The 15,805-nt window shown below is 37.4% G+C and overlaps 1 protein-coding gene across 3 annotated transcripts in view; it reads right to left on the bottom strand.

Moving 5' to 3' along the window:
- Positions 1-14,897, bottom strand: part of SHOC2 (SHOC2 leucine rich repeat scaffold protein) — an 80,416-nt gene extending 65,519 nt beyond the window's left edge. The window contains exon 1 of one of the 3 annotated variants that reach the window (XM_058189407.1): positions 14,752-14,897. The gene's annotated coding sequence lies outside the window, so the exon portion shown is untranslated. Of the gene's footprint in view, positions 1-14,350; positions 14,471-14,616 lie in introns of those variants that run through there. The other 2 variants (XM_058189408.1, XM_058189410.1) reach the window with 2 other exon arrangements.
- Positions 14,898-15,805: the final 908 nt, after the last annotated feature.

Raw genomic sequence — 15,805 nt, forward strand, 5'->3', positions numbered from 1 at the left:
TGCTGAGGGACTAAGAGATGAATTAGTGAGACAAAGCATTTTTACCATTTGTATATGTCTTTCCTGATCATGGACCTTGGCAATGGTTTTGAAGCTCATTCCAAATTTATCAGCATTGGTAACCCTTTTCTGAGGTCCTTAGAATATTCTTTTTTAATCGGGGTATGATTTACTTGCATTAATCTTGTCATGAAAATCAGAGTTTGATAATGACAACCTTCTGAGTTTTTCTTTAAATAATAGAGAACTCTTTAGCTTATGCATAAGTAACAAATAATTGCCTAACATCCAATTTATTTCATTAAGAAAAATGGTTATCATTGGGCTTCACATATTTTTTCCAAGCAAAGACTATTCACTCAATATATGGACAAGGTGGTTTCCGGTTGACATCACGGCGAGATTGGACACAAGGAGCAGATCTCTGTGCTCCTGTGTCGAGTTCTCCCTGCTGATGGGCTCCAAAAGGAGCCAAAGCCGCCCTGTAGATTGAATGATGGTGTTAATAAGTACGTTTTAATAATATTGTGATTGGCATTGGAATAATGTATTTTTTTTTATAAATAATTTTTATTTCCATTTTCAAACATCATATTTATGTACAAACTATTATCCATCATTAATCATTAATTTTTATTTATTACTGATTCAGGCCTGCCCGATTGCCACTTCCTTTCTTCCTCCTTCTCTACCTTCTACTACTTTCCCATCCATCCTCATCTCCTTCACTTTACTACTTCCTCTCCTCCTTCTCCACTCCTCCCTTCTTCCACCCTATCTAACCTTCTTATTCCCTCCTCCTTCTCTACTCATTCCTACCTACTTTCTTCCTCCTTCTCCTCTCTCCTTTTCTTCCTGAAATGGCAGTCGAGCATCCCCAATATCATTTAAAAAATTTTAATTTCATATCTTCAAAAATTACTGTACATTAATAATCAATCCATGTATCATTTCCCCCTTCCCCCTCCCCTTCCCCCCAGACTTCCCAGAGCAAATACTGGGTATTATGACCAACAATCACAATCTAACGTATACAAAATATACATAACCTCCCACCTTTAAAAATTTAAAACTTTAGATCCCCTCACAATAAAAATAAAAAGATAGGAAAGAATAATAAAAAAAAGGAAAAGAAGAGAAGCAATACCAACTTCACATATTACTTCTTCTTACAGTCCAATCTTAAAATTAATCATCTTCTAAAGTTCAATTTTTTTTCCAGCCACTTGTATATTCCTTCAAATTTCATAAGTCCATTTCTCAAATTACTGTCCATCTTCTCGAACTCAAATTTTTATCACTTATATATTTCTTCAATTGCCATAACATTTAATGTCCATTCTTCTTACAGTCCATTTTAAAAATTAGTCCATCTTCTAAAGTTCAATTTTTTTTTCAGCCACTTGTATATTCCTTCAAATTTCATAAGTCCATTTCTTAATTTACAATCCAGCTTCTCAAATTCAAATTTTCATCACTTATATATTTCTTCAATTGTCATAAGATTTAATATCCAATCTTCCAATACTACTCCATCAATCAAATATCATTTCAAATAAAATCTCTCAAATATAGTATTCATCCACAATATAACAGTAAGCAGTTAAAATCATTACATCCACATTATCTAAATTCATAAATTTCACTTTCCATCCTTCACAATTGAATAATATCATCCCATAGATTTATACCATACGAATAGCAAATAACAAAAATCCTATAATTTATATCCTAAACAAATCAATTCCAAAAATTAACCATAATCATCATATTCACATCTTAAACATTCCTCCCCTCTCCCATTCTATTTTCCATCATTTCCAAACCAATTAACTTAGCATCTAACAACAAAGGATTCCCACTCTTTAAAACATTAATATAAAAATGTCTCGCTTTCATAACTGAATTAAGAAAATACTTTCTGCCTCTAAAATTCACTGACAAACCCATTGGGACTTCCCATCTAAAATATATCTGATGTTTCTTAAACTCATCCACTAAAAAAGCAAATTCTCTTCTCTTTCTTAACATTTTAGGAGGAATTTCCTTCATCATTTTTATATCTTGTCCCAATATTTGGAATGGAATAATATATTGAAATATTGAGCAATTAAATAATGAAAGAACATATTTTAATATAAACATGTGTATTACAATCAGAATTATATAGGTTTGATGACCCTAAGAATATGATTAATTTTGTATGTCTAAATAATATTATGATTGGTATTAGAATGGTGTATTGAAACATTGAATATTGAAATAATGAATGATTGTATCTTAATACAAATAGATGCAAAGAGTGAAATATGGGAGGTAAGTTAAAAATGAACAGGATTTAAAGCACCAAAATGGGCAAGAGATGTTGGATAGAAAGAAAATATCTTTTAATAAACAGTGACATGATTAAAAGTTAGAATAGAGATAGAAATAAGATAAAGAGGGAATATTAGTATATGCTTTTTTACATAATAAAATAAAAGCAATAACAAGAGGGAAGCTTAAAAATTGAATGGCGGTATTATGTATGATCAAATAAAATGGTGAGTGGCATTAGAGCAATATATTAAAACATGGAATAATTAAATAATGATAGACTATAACTTAATATAAATGTGTATTATTATTATTAGAATTATATAAATTGGTTGAATGTAATAACTATGATTAATTATATTAGTTTTATTTGTATTAGAATGTATGACACCCAGGTACCATATATATGTATGTATGTATGTATGTATGTATGTATGTATGTATGTATGTATGTTTTTGTAGGTTTTCATGGGTATAGGTATGTCGGTCTTGGCATATTCAGGTCTTTTCCCGTGTAAGGTTGAGAGTATCTTGGCGACGTTTCGATGAGGTCTCACTCATCATCTTCAGGCTGGTGCTTTCGGCTTCGTGCTTGTGCGAGCAAAGCGTGGTCAGAGCTGCCATCTCTCTATAAATACTGGTGGGGAGGTGGGAAGTGTTGCTGTAAGAGGGTTGGTTGGCTGTGTAGTTACATCTTGATTGGTAGATGGAGTGGGTATTTGCAGATTAGTCGGCTCTTTCATAGCATCTAGTTGTGTGCCCATTAGTCTTTTGTGTTGTAACAACTTGGTTAATGGGCTATGTGGAAACATCCTGAGTTCTGGGAATGTGACCTCCTGTAGTGGTAATGGGCTTCCTGGAAATGTCCTGTCTGGGAATGTGACCTTGTGCTGTAACATCCTGGCTGGTAGGTTGTGTTATAATTACAACACAACCTACCACCCAAGATGTTACAGCACAAGACTCAGGAGGTCACATTCCCAGAACTCAGGACATTTCCAGGAAGCCCATTACCACTACAGTAGGTCACATTCCCAGAACTCAGGATGTTTCCACACAGCCCATTAACCAGGTCGTTACAACACAAAAGACTAATGGGCACACAACTAAACCACACCCACACAAGATGCTACGAAATAGCCGACTAATCTGCAAACACACACTCCATCTACCAATCAAGATGCAACCACACAGCCACACACCCAACCAACCCACTTACAGCAACACTCCCCACCTCCCCACCAGTATTTATAGAGAGATGGCAGCTCCGACCACGCTTTGCTCACACAAGCATGAAGCCAAAAGCACCAGCCTGAAGATGATGAATGAGACCCCGTCAAAACGTCGCCAAGACACTCTCAACCTTACACGGGAAAGACCTGAATATGCCAAGACCTACACACACACACACACACACATATATTCTGTTTGGGCGCTGTCCATTTAGCAGAATCTACTGATGTGATGTGATGTTGGGATGTAAATGAATCTCTGGCCCCTCTTTTTTTAAATTACTATAATCAACAGCAATGGGAAGTGTCTTTATAAATTGAAGATAAGTTATAGCTCTTCATGTATCAATTTATTTTTGTTACATGGGATCCACAATCAAATCTGTGTTTTGAAAAACTTATAATATTGTAAAGTTGCTTTTAATTGTTCTCAGAACTTATATTTCCAAGAAAAAAGTGTCATAAACAATTATAACTGGTAGAAATCCAACATTTACCCTGCATTTTTCAGTACAGATCAGTCTAAGTTGAAACAGTTCTGTAACAGCAGGAATATTTCATGACATGTAATCAGTGATAAACTGTTTATAAACAAATGTATTATTTTGCAGTGTTCCCCACACTATTAGACATAAAGGCCCTTTTCCAGAAATTCTAAACATCTTTTATAAATTTTGAAAGAAAATATACTGTTCCTCTTATAAACAGGATTTCCACTAAACCCATTAGAGTTTCAGATACACAAATTATTGCCACAAGTGATAAACATTTATAATTAGATTGTAAAGTAACTTTGATATCACTTAGAGTTTTGCCTAAATGAATTACTTGAAAATCAACAGACCTCCAATATTATGGACTGCAGAAAGAGCACTGCTAGTTTTAATTTTCAAAGAACTTCACTTTTACTATTGCTGAATTACTATGAAGTACCTTTTGGACCTCACGGTCTAAAACAAAAAAGGTCACTCAGCTCTGTAAAACCTGTAAGGGAAAAGGACCACATTAATAAATTAAAAATAATTGTGAGCTGCAAAGGCATATCTCTACCACAACAATCAACTGTTTGGCATCTACCAGAGTCAAGCAGCCCTGGAACAGGCAGCACGTATGAGGCCTGGAGGCATTGGAGGATCTTGGCACCATGTTTTTCAGAGTGGTGGCAGATCCTTCCCAGCAGCAATATTTAGTGGCAAAGATTTTTAAAAAAAAAAAATACTGGCAGTATACAGAAGGCCGCTTGTGGACAGCATGTGGTCAGCAGGCTGCATATTGTACAGACCTGGATACTCTTCCTCAAAGGAGAAAGCAAGGCTCAGAAAAACTATTACTGTACATGGGAATTCCTTCACAAGAATTTTAACTGTATGGATCTTATATTTGCAGATCCCTCGCATCCTGGACATAAACTGTTTCAACTCCTACCCTCAAAACGACGCTATAGAGCACTGCACACCAGAACAACTAGACACAAGAACAGTTTTTTTTCCGAAGGCCATCACTCTGCTAAACAAATAATTCCCTCAACACTGTCAGACTATTTACTGAACCTGCACTACTATTAATCGTTTCATAGTTCCCATCACCAATCTCTTTCCACTTATGACTGTATGACTATAACTTGTTGCTGGCAATCCTTATGATTTATATTGATATATTGATCATCAATTGTGTTGTAAATGTTGTACCTTGATGAACGTATCTTTTCTTTTATGTACACTGAGAGCATATGCACCAAGACAAATTCCTTGTGTGTCCAATCACACTTGGCCAATAAAATTCTATTCTATTCTATGCTTCTTCTTATAGTGTCAAACCACACATTCTTTCTTAAACATTACCTTCCTTTCCCAGCTAAGAACCTTACTGACTAGAAAAATGCTTCACAATATGTACTACAGCAGTATTGTTTCAATGGAACCTAGATTTTTTTTAAGATTGTGTGGCAAAAGCCATATCTTAAAATGCCCATTTGTTTAGTGCCTCTGAAAAGGCTAGGCAAGGTCTTTTAGAAGTACACTAAAACCAGAACTTTTAGCGGTACTCCAAATGTCCTAGGGCTGCCAACATAGCTTCCCTGCCACTGAACAGGCAGCAAAGTAGTCAAAAGAGACTTGCCTACAGAATTTGCTTGTTCCCACCCACCCACCCACAGAGCAGAAAGAACATAGACAAAGAGATTTCAAGAGAGTATATCAAGAGCAATGTGATCACACCAACAACAGAAAAGGATCATGTTCAGCATTCCCTGCCACCGAATAGGTCACAAAGGATCAGGCAAAGGAGAGATTATATTTTTGCCTTTTTCTCTTCCCTTCCCCACAGAACAGAGATAATGGAAAGAAAGAGACATCAAGCGAATACAGTAAGCTGTTTGCATAGTTCATAGATGGCTCCCAATCCTTGGGCTGCCAGTACAATCTCTAGGTGTGAAAGATCAAGCAGCTTACTCTCTGATAGAAGAGAATATTTGTAGCTCAGGGTTAAACTGTGGCATCATTGGTGCTCTCTGAGCTTGGTGGTTTTCTTGCAGACAAGTCATTAGCAAACTAGGTAACATCATCACTGCAATGGAGTCAGTTCACTGATTCTTCAGATTCTGACTCTGAAGCTGTTGCTTTACAAGCTACACTTTAGCGATGATCACCGCATGTTTATTTCTCTTGTTAAATCAAGAGAAAACACTAAGCACCCCCCCCCCCCGCAGCTTACTTTCTTGTAATTCCTTTCTCTTCAATCATTTCTGCAAGTGGGGGGGAGAAAAAAAAACACAATTTAGGTATGGGACAACATGCACTAACTGTTAATGGCGATTATGTGACTTGGAGATACTGCAAAAGCCATAAATGGTCATAAATGAACCATAAAGTTGTGTTTTCAGCATAATAATAACTTCAAATGGGTAAAGTTTAGGCTTCACAGAGTGGTTCAAAGCAGCTGCCTTGTGAGAAACTCCAAATTCCTGAGAGACTCCAAGATTGAGTAGTAATCACCTCTTCTACAAAGCCCCAAACACCTTGGAAGCTCCATCCCAGCCACCCTCACTGCTCTGCTCTGCACCATATCAACTGACCTTCACCATTTTCCTCCTCCCACAAGGTTGCCCAACCTTGTGCCCTTTATAAAGAAGAAAGAATGCTAAAGTCATTCAGCTACAATGTCTTAAAATACCTCTTTTCCCGTGCTCCTGGGTGCAATGTCTTAAAATATCTCTTTTCCCATGCTCCTGGGTGCTAGAGTACTGGAACTGGCTTTGTAGTGTTCTCACTTTCCCAAGGCCCTGTGAAGAGTACAGCTCTTCCAAAGCTGAGCAGAGCACCTTAGGTTCCAAAAAACAAGTTTAACTTTGTTTTTTTAAGTATTATTTGCAAAGGGGCAGGCTGGGCATGGTTCCTAATCTCAACAATTTTAAGAAGTTTTGGCTTGATTTTCATGAGTTAAAACTATCAAGCATACATTCCCACAAATCAGTTTCAATAGATGAAACCATTTCCATTCATAAGAATAGCTTCGCTTAACAACCATGTGATTGGCTTAACAAATATAGTTTCTTGTTTTACAACCGTTGTAAAAACAATTCTAATCACATTATGCATCTATCAAAATTTTGTTGTCATGAGTAAAAGACTACCTGTACTTTAAGGACAATGACATCAACACTCTAATTATTGGAAAATTCCTCAATGCATTTAAGATTTTACTGGATTCCATAGATTTCCTAGGAAAGAGCTACCTAATTCAAATTATAAAGCTACTGATGCCTTACGTTCAAATTTAATCAGGAATGATCTCTCCATTGTTGAACATTTCTACCTTCGGACCATCTTTACACACAGGTAACAGGCCAAACGTTTGTTTTGTCTTATGTGTGAAATAGTCCAAAGACGATTCAGGACAGCCTCTTTGTTACAATGGAACTATGATATCACAGTATTCTCAATGTAAATGGCAAAATCTCCTAGAAACGTCTTTGATGTTCAAGCATCATTCTAGAAGACATTTTGGCTAGAAGACAGATGTGGACTAATTATTTTATTCACAAGCAATTTCCCCACAAGTATCCTTATGGATTGCTACTATGTGCAGGCCCTCAAACCAACTGATATTGAAAAGCAATCATGAAAACCCAGACTCAGAAAAGGAAACTCACTAAATGATTTTGGATTAGAGATCGTATTTAAACTGTACCTTGCTTGCTTCTGGGGAAAATATTAAAGAGTTAATGCCAGGTAGAAATAAGTCTCCTCTCTTGACACACTTCACTCTAAATTCAGGAACCTGCTTATTGCTGTTTTATTGTTAAAGACAGAAGGCACATATGAGCAAACTGTCTGACTTCTGCAGAACCTAAGTATGGATGTCTACTCTGGGATATAAATTCGGTATCTTTTCCTCCAGCCTTTCTGAATGACTGAAAATTTGCCCATATTTCTTCTAGGCTTAAGATTGTAAAACAAAATATATGCTTAATTATTGTATAAAACTTTGGTAAAACATAAGAAACACTGCTTTCTACCTATTTACCTTCAGCTAATATAGAGTATCAAGTACATTGCCTAAAATTATGTAGCAAAGGCAGACTAGAATATTATAAAATAAAGCCTTGATGGTGCTATATCTTAGCAAGAATACTAAAACTGCTATGAACCACATAAAAGCATACAAAGTCACAGCTAAACCTTTCAGGCTTTGTTAGTATGCAACAAGAACTTGGGAGGTACAGCTTGGTAACACCAGCTGCTCCTAGTTCTCAAACTCAAACCTAGATTTGGGGTTGAGTCAGCTTGACTTCCTAGTCTTTAACTAAATAATGAGTTGAGTTTATTATGAGGCACCCTTGTATTCTATTGCTGCACCACTTTGCTGGAGGATAAAATGATAGTTACTTCCCAAGATAATAAATTTCTAAAAGCAAAAAAATTAGCACCAAGAACAAGCACAAGAGAGAACTTGCTCAAAGATTTAATATGTTATGATGGCACAAATATAAAGACATTTCAAAATGTCTATGAATCTTTTTAAAAGGCATCATTTCTTTCTAATATGTAGTCTATTATGATAGAATCATAACTGACAAGTGAAAACCCTGTAAGTGCCAGCAGTAAGATTATCTGCTGACCCCAGCACATTGTAGGAGAAATTATTAGTGCTCACTGTCTGGCAGGCTGTCTTACAATTCCACTTGAAGCCTCCTCAGAGTATACAAACCACCTACACTAAAAGCACATTTCAAATAAAAATGTGCAAGTTGCACATCCTAGTAATTTCATTGCAGGAATACAACTGCTTCTGAACCATTTGAAAACACATCAGAATTAACAGGTACATTTATACGACTTCACGCATTTCAGAACGATCTGTCATGTTTGTCATTTTAAGTAATCCCTCACACAGTAGAATAATCTGATAATAATGAGGGGAAAAATTAAAGATTTCTTCAATAATAAAATGCAAGTGCAATAACTATATTATGTATTTCCCAGGAAAAGTGTACTATAGATACAAATGCTAAATGATTTTTGTAGATGGCAAAATGATAAAACTATTGCATCTAGCTTATTTAAATACACCTGCAAGAACCATGTTACGTATTGAAGTTTGTGAAGCAAAGCAGTAGTACTGTTGTACTTATGGATGATATATTTAGCCATTTTCAAAATCAAAGGTTCATTTGTCATACATGACATAAGGCTGACATGAGATGTTCAAGACAAGCCTATTTGTCATTAATATCATAATTATATTCCTACTTGATGTAGGAATATAACTAAAAAACCTGAAATTTTCCTTTTTTTAAAAAAGCAGAGCTGATGATCCTTTCATCTCATTTTAGATTTTAAGAGAGAACACCATATTTACAATATTATCAAGATCTTACATCTACCCCCGACAAGAATTGCTAGAATGTTCAAGGATAAATCTGAAAAATGCTGGAAGTGTCATCAGATACCTGGATCATATTACCATATGTGGTGGACATGCATTGAAGCAAAAAGATATTGGACTAAAATACACACGTGGTTGGAGAAAATGATTAAAAAACACATAGATTTTAAGCCAGAAGTCTTTCTGTTGGGAATTATTCCAGAGATGTATACTAGAGATGTAAAATATTTGATTGTGAATATTATTACTGCAGCCAGGATTGTGTTTGTAAAAATTGGAAAAATGAGAAATTACCTTTGCAAGACGAAATAATCAGGAAGATGATGGAATGTGCAGAGATGAGTAAACTGACATTTGAAATTAAAGATCAAGAAGATAAGCAATATTATAAAATATGGGATTTACTGGTTAGAAGGAAAAATATGTTAGAAAAGACAATATAAGATATATTTTTTTTTATTTATTTTATTTTATGAGGAAATATTAGGAGGTATAAGCATATATATATATATATATGAAGAAAAAAGAAAAACAATAGGACAGGAACGCTAGGCACGTTTGTGCTCTTATGCACGCCCCTTATGGTCCTCTTAGGAATGGGGTGAGGTCAATAGTAGAAAGTTTTTGGTTAAAGCTTTTGGGATTATGGGGAGACCACAGAGTCAGGTAAAGTGTTCCAAGCACTGATGATTCTGTTACAAAAGTCATATTTTCTGCAATCTAGATTAAAGCAGTTAACATTAAGTTTAAATCTATTGGTTGCTCTTGTATTATTGCAATTAAAGCTGAAGTAGTCTTTAACAGGAAGGACATTACAACAGATGAGTCTATGAGTTAAACTTAGGTCTTGTCGAAGGCGACGGAGTTCTAAGTTTTCTAAGCCTAGGATTTCAAGTCTGGTGGGATAAGGAATTTTGTTGTTTTCAGAGGAGTGGAGAACTCTTCTTGTAAAATATTTCTGGACATGTTCAATTGTATTGATGTCAGAAATGTGGTGAGGGTTCCAGACAGGCGAGCTGTATTCTAGAATTGGCCTAGCAAATGTTTTATATGCTCTGGTTAGTAGTGTAGTGTTTTTGGAAAAGAAGCTACGCAAGAGTAGGTTTACAACTCTTAGAGCCTTTTTTGCTATATAGTTGCAGTGGGCTTTGGCACTTAGATCATTTGATATGAAAACTCCAAGGTCGTTAACAGGGTGGGGGTCATCTGTAAGGTAATGTCCATCAAGTAAGTACTTAGTATTTGGGTTCTTTTTTCCAATATGTAAGACTGAGCATTTGCTGGTTGAGATTTGGAGTTGCCAAGTTTTAGACCAAGCGGTTAGATGATCAAGATCTTTTTGAATGGTAGACGTATTGTCTGTGGTGTTAAATAGTTTGACATCGTCAGCAAAAAGAACACAATTACTTGAGATATGGTCACAAAGATCATTTATGTATAGTATGAAGTATGTTGGTCCAAGAACGCTGTATGTATGTATGAAAGAGATGTTTATATATGTATAAACATATATGTTTATACATATATAAACATATATGTTTATATATGTATAATATATTGGACACATATATGTGTCCAATCACACTTGGCCAATAAAAAATTCTATTCTATTCTATTCTATGAAATACATATATTTCATACATACATATATGTATGAAAGAGATGTTTATATTGAGATATGAAGATATGTAAACACCCCTTCAGCACATTGTAATTGTTTGATGGGAATGTGTGGTGTGTTTTTTTGTTGTTGTGAAAAAATAAAAACTTCTTATAAAAAAAAATCTTTTCACAAGATTATCCATTTGGGTCCATTTCCTCCAACAGCTTTTTTTAGGATGTTGAAAATTACAGTGTATACTTTAACTGTTGGCAATTACCTTATCTGATATAAGCCATCAAATTAATTATATACAAAGCCAGAGTAAAAGAATTATGAAACAAAGCTACATTCACATTATATATATTCACAAACAGAATTTTTCCACAGATTAGTGCATCAAAGTATGGTTTCACAAATTATATGTTTATGTGAAGGATCATTTGCAATTTTAAAGAACCAACTTAAGATAGTAATATTTCTTATTCTACATTTACAAAATCAAAAAATTATAACAAAGTGCAATATTACATGCATCTTAGCATCTTAACAAACTTTACTTCTGATCTTGATTCACAGATGAGAAAAATAATTAACTGTTTATAAACTATAAGAAATACATATTCTTGTAATTTGGAAATTGCTTCTGTTTTTATTTTATTGCAAAATATTCAATGCACTGTCTTACTCCAAAGCTGTTGCTTTTCAAACTATTTTTTATAGATGATCACTTTATGTTCATTTCTCTTGTTAAATCAAAATAATATCAATAGATTCGTAAAACCAATTTGCATGTTAAAACATCCAATTAAAAACCAGGAGACAGTGAATTCTAGTCCTGTTTTAGGCTCCAAATAAGCTGGGTGACCTTGGGCCATTCACTCTCTCAATTCTAGGGAAAAAAGGTAATGGCAATCATGTCCAAAAAATCTTGCCAAAAAACTAAAAGGACTAAAATAGGAACAAAATATAAGGTCACAACCTCCCCTCCCACCAACTAATTCATCTTACATTCTATATTTATATTAGCTATTTTGTTGCATGTTTATTTTACAAGATATAGCAACACATTTTGTGTAGCTAGTTGACACATTTTCAAAATTCATTAAAATAAAATCACAAACATGTTTTTTGAGCCCTTAACAAAAATTCAGTAGAAATCCAGATATCATTGAAGTATTTACATTTAAGATAAGTTAAATATGTTGTATAATGTCTAATATTAGAATTTAATATAAATTAAAATCATGGCAAAACAGAAAGAACATTTTTTCCTATTGAAAATTACAAAAAACTAATTGTCAACTTTGCAAATCCCCAAATTATCTTTAATCAATATTTTTCCTAAAGCAGACCATGAAGTGCATTTAAAATATATTGTAACTAATATTTTCTGCAAAGCACCATTATGTATGTAAGTACTTAATAAAAATGATTACTTCAAAGTCCACTTCAAGTTACTTTTTGAAATTTATATGATACTGAATTTTCGAACTTGAACTTTACATACAAATGATTATTTTTAAATATATATACAGCATGCATTCATAGATTGCAACAGGTTTAATATCATAAATACCTGCTTATTTATATATACAGCATGCATTTGTACAATGCAACCTGTGTAATATTATAAATATATGCTTAATTATTTCAAATTATTATTAGTTATATATAACTGCATACATTTCAAAATTTAAAAGAGGTCAAAAACTACTACTAAGTATCCCAAGCAAAACTGATGAAAGAACTACATTAAAATTGAAAAAGAATTATAAATCTCTGAAAGAATAAGAGCTGGTGTTAAAAACTCTTTTCTTTAAACAATTGCCATTCAAAAACCCTAAAATAATTTATTCTTTTTCCAGTCTTCTGTAAGATGAGATACAAACTATCACTCAGTTTCCTTCCGTATCTGTGTCTGAAATTATATATAATATAGGTGGATATATTATGAAACAGTACACTCATCAGCAAAGCCATCTGCAATAATAAACCAATAAACGTTGCAGAAATCCAGTATAACAATTAACATGCTTGCTAGGACAACTGAAAATTTAGCTGGTGAAGAAATGCAATATAAAAATTTATACAGCTTCCTACAAGTAAGATAGCATGTCTGACGTTAGAGGGAAAATAAAAATAAGCCTTTCTGCCTCCTGCAAAAAATAATGAATAAATAACAACAATGCTAGCATAAACCATGTTTTATCACAATTGAAGAATAAACGTATCAATTTATACTATCCTTCCTCAATCTGATACCCTGCTCACAAGGTCTCTATGCTACCCCTGGAACCTATCTGCTATTCACTAGCATCCTCCCCAGTGTTCTCCACTCCAGCCCCTGCCTTCATATATGCCCTTTGCCAATAAAGACCATCCTCGTGCTCTTTACCTTGTCCGGACTAGTAAGGACCACTGGTGCTTGGTGGCAATGTCTTTTCTTAAAATCCTAACTTGCCACTGAGCAACCCTGCCTATCCTTAGTGTCAAGCATGGAATTACAACCACCGAGGTCTCCCAATCGGCATGGTGGCAGCAGGGCCTGAGATATAGCCCAACACAACTGGACAGATGGGAATGGAGAAATCTAACCAAGGTACCTCACACTATACGTGCCATTTAAAAGCAAATAATCCAGCTTTCAACGGCCTGGGCAGCCTGCATTTGGGGTTTCCTGCTTCTTCTTCTCCTAACCACCTCCTCCATTGTTGTTGTTGTTGTTGCTACTACTCGTTCTGCCCTGTGCCTCTGAAGCCCAGCCCCTGCCTTCGGTTGTCAGCAGCCACCAACTCTCAGCCCAGCCTGGATCAGAGGCTTCTCCACCTACAGACTTGCAGCAGGGAGTAACGCAAAACAGCAGGTCGCACGCGGGGAAAAACAAAAAAAACCACCACATTCCTCCACGGCCGCCGCCTCGCCAGCTCTTTTCATCCACACTCGGCCACACAACCTGAATTTCAGACCCGGGTTGCCTCCTGAAACAACCGCCACTTCTTCCCGCGGGCCCGACCCATCTACCTGGGCTCCATCCCCAGGAACAGGTGCAGAGAGCCTCCCCTTCCGAAAGCAGAAGGGCCCCGCTGTCCATTTGCTCTCCCCACCCACACCCGCCTCTCAGCGCCGCCAGCCTCGCTTGCGCTCTCCCCCTTTTCAGACCGAAGATCGCCCCACTTTTTTTTTGTTTTTTCCTTCTCCGGCCCTAGACGGAGCCTCCCAGCCCGGCCGACGGCTGAGCCTATTGTCTCCTTTCGCTCCGGGCCCAGCCTCGAAGACCCTCTCAGCACCCAGGAATCGCTTGCTCCCCGCTCACCCGCGGCTTTCCTTTCTTCTCTCGCCCGACCTTCGCAGCCGCGCTGGCTTGGGTTCCGCTGGGTCGCCCCAGACATTCCTCCGCTCCGCGCCTGGGCCCAACCTCCCTCTCCGTCTCCTGCAATCGCTTGGCGGCGTCCCCCACACTCGCCTCCCGCCTTCCTCCAAACTGTTAATCCGCCAGGCTCGCCTCGCCTCGCCTCCCCTCCGCCAGTCGCCCGCCCGTCCGCCCCTCTCCGTGCATCCCAGTCCTTCCAACAGCCTTACCCCCTCCGACGGCCTTCTCTCCGGCGTTTCCTCCCTGCCTCGCTCGCTTCACATTCCAGCCGCAGCCGGAGAGCTACTCCCTTCGGCGTCCGCTCCTACCGCAGGCCTCTTTCTCACTGCCCAACCCCTCCTTACCAAGAAGGCTCCGGTTTTTCCTGCCGGCCACCGTCACCGCGTACCCAGCCACTCGTCACGGGACTCCCTGCCCACAGTCCTCCACCGAACCATAGAGAACAAGGGCGGCTGGAGAAGCCGCGAGTCGGATTTGAAAGCCGGGCGCCGCCATATTAATTAGGGGCGGAAAAGACTTACAGTAAATTGCTTTGTGGCAACGGACGAGCACAACTGCGGAGATTACTGAGGGGAAACGTTAAAAGAGAAAGGTGGTGAATGTATGCGTGAAAGAAACTTTTTCACCAGAAGAAGTGGCAAAAGTGGAAAGTCACAATAAAATATTTCTTAACTTGAAGACCAACCTAATGCCAAAAGACTGCATTTTTTTTTCCTTGGGTCCCCCCTAAAAAGGAACATTTATCGCACAACGCCGCGAAGATCGTCGTGCCAAATGCAAACGGATAAACGCCCCTCGGCTCGTGCCAGAAAAGGCCAGATCAGGGCGCCCTCCGTCCTCCCGTGCTCGTCGCCCGGTTTGGAAGGACCAGGGAGTCATGCCGGGAGTCCCGAGCGCCATTTTAGCGGAGAGCGAACAGCATCGCTCCGATTAGATGCCGGATTCGCTTTTATCTCGAAGTAGCGCCCGTAAAAGAAATGGGCGCCGCTGCCGAGTTCAGCTCGGATCGGGCTTCCTAAATAAATCGATTGGAAAGGAGACATCGTCAGGTCCCCCTTCCAATCCATTCTTTAGAATAGAATAGAGATGGAAGGGACCTTGAAGGTCTTCTAGTCCAACCCCTGCTCAAGCAGGAGAACCTATACTATTTCAGATAAGTGACTAGAGACTCTTCTTAAAATCCTCCACTGATGAAGCACTCACAACTTCTGAAAGCAAACTATTCCACTGGTTAATTGTCGTCACTGTTAGGAAGTTTCTCCTTAATTCCAGGTTGCTTTTGTCTTTTGTTAGTTTCCAACCATTGTTTCTTGTCTTGTCTTCTGATGCTTTGGAGAATAAGTTGACCCCCTCTTCTCTGTGGCAGCCCCTCAAATACTGGAATACTATATTTTAGTT

Source organism: Ahaetulla prasina, chromosome 6, assembly GCF_028640845.1.
Source record: "Ahaetulla prasina isolate Xishuangbanna chromosome 6, ASM2864084v1, whole genome shotgun sequence".
In the NCBI taxonomy this organism is placed as follows: Eukaryota; Metazoa; Chordata; class Lepidosauria; order Squamata; family Colubridae; genus Ahaetulla; species Ahaetulla prasina.